The sequence below is a fragment of the Pteropus alecto genome, unplaced genomic scaffold (assembly GCF_000325575.1).
Source record: "Pteropus alecto unplaced genomic scaffold, ASM32557v1 scaffold104, whole genome shotgun sequence".
NCBI classification, from domain to species: Eukaryota; Metazoa; Chordata; class Mammalia; order Chiroptera; family Pteropodidae; genus Pteropus; species Pteropus alecto.
This window is the reverse complement of record NW_006436664.1, coordinates 2,954,248-2,959,157: the sequence shown is the minus strand read 5'-3', so window position 1 is coordinate 2,959,157 and position 4,910 is coordinate 2,954,248.

Here is a 4,910-nt window from a genome sequence, read left to right as displayed (position 1 = left end):
ATGCTCAAGCTCACTAATCATCAGACAAATGTAAATTAAAACCACAATGAGATATCACCTCACACCTGTCAGAATGGCTATCATCAATAAATCAAAAAACAGCAAGTGTTGGTGAGGATGCAGAGAAAAGGGAACCCTCATACATTGTTAGTGGGATTGTAAATTGGTACAGCCGCTATTAAAAACAGTAAGGAGGTTCCTCAAAAAATTAAAAATAGATATACATTTTGACCCAGCAATTGCACTTCTGGGTATTTATCCAAGAAAATCAAAACAATAATTCATAAAGATCTGTGCACTCCAATATTCATGGCAGCACAATTTACAATAGCCAAGATATAGAAGCAACCTAAATGCCCATCAACAGACGATTGGATAAAGAAATTATAGTTCATGTATACAATGGAATATTACTCAGCCATTAAAAAAATGAAATCCTACCATTTTCAACAACATGGATGGACCTAGAGGTAATTATGCTGAGTGAAATAAGTCAGATAGAGAAAGATAAATACCATATGATTTCACTTATATGTGGTATTTAAGGAACAAAAAGAACAAAACTAATCAAAAAGAACAAAACTAATCAAAAACAGACTCACAAATATAGTAGACAATTTGGTGACGGACAGAGGGGATAAGGGTTAGGAAGCTGGGAGAATAGGGTGAAGGGTTAAAGAAGTACAAGTTAGTAGTTGATAGTTGGGTGTGGAGAGCATGGCAGAGGGAATACAGTTAGCATTAATACAATGGCTAAGTGGAGGGGAGGAAGGGAGCAATTGGGGGGGATCGTTTTGTGAACATTATAGGTGTCTAACCAAGTACTGTATACTTGAAACTAATTTATATAAATAAATTTATTTTAAAAATAAAAGTTAACACCACCAGCAACGAGACAAGTAGACAAGCAACTGCCTCTAGATAGGATAAAATGATAACACAGCATCACTTCTATGAAATTCTGGCCCAAAGTTCTGGGTCTTATTGTGAGGAAACATCAAACAAACCCAAGTTGACCTGTAATCCTCTAAACTCTTCATGGAAAGTCAAAGAAAGATTGAAGAATCATTCTAGGTTGGAGATGTGAGCAACATGACAACTAGGTGTAAAGTTGATCCTAGACTGGATCCTACTGCTGTAAGGGAAATCAAAATGGAGTCTCTTGTTGAAGAATACATGTGAGCCATTTATACTACTTAACTTTTCTGTAAATTTGAAATTGTTTCAAAATAAAAATTATAAAAAGAGGCAATGAGTAAAATCACTTGCTTTAAAGGCAATGTAAGCAAAGCGAGATTGAACTGGGAAGTTAGAGAATCTCATCTCTGTGGTAACAGACCAGGCCTGTCTTCATTATTGCTGTATCACAAGGGCCCATCCCAGCCTTTCATACAACAAGTATTCAATTGACATGTGTTTAATAAATTCTTTGGTTAATTAAGCAGGGAAAAGGGGAAGTGTCAGTCAAGAAAGGCTTTATAAAAGAGACATATGAAAAGAAGGAACATTCTAAGCCTGAGGAACCACCTGGGGAAGGCCATAAAAGTGAGACAGCATTAGCATGTGGAACAGCAGGAGGCTGGAGGAGAGAGAATGTTCAGGAACACAGGAGGGGTGATGGCTACAAATAGTACGATATGATAGATGGCCTACAATGTCAGGGTAAGGTAAAAAGCAAATACTGAATTTAGAAGGGAATTGAAAAAACTTGTTGGCCCTTTATAAAAAAATCAGTTTAACCTTTCTTCTTCTAGCTTTTCTCTGAGGAGCAAATTCCCAGTAGTGGATTCAAAGAGAAAAAAACAGAAATAATAATTATGGTTAATCTACCACTTAAATGACGAAATCCCTTGGTTTTCAGCTACATTTTTTAGAGACTTCTATAAGATTATGTTCCATAGAACCCTATGTTAATAAATGTTTCATGATGGAATAATTGTGGATTAAACTAAATTAACCATATTTCTCTCTTAAATGACTCCTCAGTAGAATACTCCAAAGGAAGAGAATGTGCAATGTGTCCCAGCCTCAGTACCCTTCTCCATGCAACCCCCACCCACCAGGAGTACCTAAAGGAACAGTGTGGGAACATACTCTAGGACAGGTTGTTTACCTTGCTGAGCAGAAAGGAAGAGACTAACACCCCAGTGTTTTTAAATAGCCAGCTCAACCCTACAAGTATGAGAATTTTGAGTGAAACCAGAGATGGAGTGATTAAATCTAAATGATGGCAGAGGAGTGGGGCCCTGTACATCGTAACTTGCCTACTTCTCTCTTTCTAGTTCTGATAGTTTCTATATAAACAGCCACACACAGAGATTATAAGAATACAGAAAGTCAAGTCCTTCCAAGGGCCCTCATGAGCTGACCTCTTTGTGGCACTTGTGCTAGCTATGGCCTGGTTACCATGGATATCAGAAGAGTTAGACAAAACATGCAAGAAAGGAGTTATTCATGAATGAGTAAAGCTATGGCCTATGGGGGTCGGGGTGTACAAGAAAGGGCAAAAATGAAATGAGAGGAGAAAGATAAGATTGAGAGGCCAATTTGATGGAGGCTTGAAGTGCTGCAGACCTGTACGCCATCTGGCAACACTGACAGGAACACCTTTTTCCTTGAATGTTCACATTCAAGGTCTGGTGACTCTCACTGACAGAGATGCAGACATCCAGCCCAGAAGGGGGAGTGACTAATGATTTCTGTGGAATTGAAAGTCACTGGCATGTGAAGTATGCACAGGACCTCTTCAACGACCATATTGGACAATTACCAAGTTAAAAGATAGATAAGTACTGTGTAAACTTTGCAAATAGTCAAGGGGCAAATAGCTCTTTTCTGCATAATATGAGAGGCAGAAAGGAGGCTGCAAGAAGTGATAATAGCAAAAAAACAAGAGATAACTTAAGAAAATGGGAGGAAGGCCCTTAAGGTTCCCCCACCGCCCAGGTAGAAAAGAGGAAAGATGAGAAATGGAGGAAAAAGAAGGGAGCATGCACCACGCATGCAATTAATTTTTTAAAAAGGCATAAGTTGTCCCTCAGTAATTCTTAAGCTTCCTCGTGCTCAGGAGTCCCCTGGGAAGGTTGTTAAGAATTCAGATTCCAAAGTTCCACCTTCCCAAAGATTATGACTCATTTGGTTGAGGTGTTGTCTCCAGAAATCTGAATGATGTAGAGGTCCTCAGGTGACTATGATGCAGGTGTCCAGTGACCACATGTTTAGAGACTCTGGGCTATAATGATCTAGTAAAAGTCTTTTGTCCTGAGGATTTCCTGAGAGTTCATTTTTGAGTGAGTCAAAACTGAAGAGTGGGCTAATAGAAGGCCGTCATTCAGATTACTGAGAGAAGAATAAAATATAATCTTATCATCTACACATAGGTCCATGTCTAGGTCTTACATATCAATGGTATATATGTAAAGGTATGGCAGGTGGGGGCATGGAAAAGCCCATTTTATTTAGGAGTAGTATTGAGAAAAGAAGGCATATAATATGGTCCAGGTTTCGACATTGCAGAATCAAATCCATTAAATTTATGCATAATTCACACTAACTGTGAAGAAATTGATCTCAAATGAACCTTTAAAATGAAGGTCTCTTTGAAAGGGTCAGCCACGGTGTCTGTCCCCTCACAACCACACCCTGGAGACAGTGAAATACTGCAATTCAAAGCCCGGCATGACAGTCAGTTGGCCTGGCTTCAACATGGTTCTGAAACTTCTTCACTGTGCAACTCTGGGTAAATCTAGTCATAGAACTATCAGAACTGCATCTTCTATGAAATGGACATATAATTCTAGGCCCTTCTCAGGGCTGTTGAAATGATAAACTCAGTAACACATGTGAGGTGTTTAGCATGAGGTAAAACAGTAAGCATTCAATTAACATTAAATGAGCAGGAAATTGGGACTATAATATTTTCATTATGTCAGATTTTTACTGAAAAAGTAAAATTAGTTCTTTAGGAGAAAATAAACTAAATGAAGATTGACCCTAAAACCAGGAAATGCCTCCTAGTCGAATCAACAATGTGCCATCACTACTTCTGAAGTTTTGCACAGCAATGGTGACTAGTTTGTGGCTTTATTCATGCCACTTTTACTTTTCATTAAGAATTTTAAGATTTAGAGATGATTTCGCTTAACTTCTAACATAATCGTTGAGGAAATCCATGTCCACAGAGCTTGTTATTGCCTCAAAATCATGTGGGAGATTCCAGTTCAGTCTTCCCTATTCAGGGATCTTTATAATGATCACTTCCGTACTTTCTCCTATGGACAAGCCTCAACCCAAATGTCTATTAATGTTAACAATCACACTGGACTAGAAACCAGAAAGCTCAGGGTCAAGAACACTCACTCCACTTACTAGCTAATGACTTTGAACAAGCCACCTTAGCTCTTTGAGCATCCCTTCAACTGCTGTAAAACCAAGAGAATACTAACCCCTCTCAAAGGCACTTACATAGATATGAGAATACAGATGTCCAAGATTTCTATAGACTGTAACACTATAGATATTTAAGGTGCTATCTTCATTATTGCCATTGTTTATAGTTACTAAGAGTAGTTCAAATTCCAGTGGAGATGCGCTTTTGAAAGTTGACTACTAGAAGAATATATTCACACTCAAAGCCATATTTAGTTTCGGTTTGAATACAATTCATTTGTTCAAATTAATTTATGAAAATACATTTTCTGTCACACAAAAAAAATCTGTTAATACATTTGTCTGACTAAACAATCTTCTAATTCTATGAATAAAACAGGGACTTTGAATGGAGTAAAGCCAGAGCCCAGCCAGCCATTTTATTCTGCTTACAACACAGAACACCTATCCCCCTGGATGTAGGGACTAGAGCCTTTCGGAGCTTTGTGCCATCATTTCAGTGGATCGTGTAGGCTGGAGCG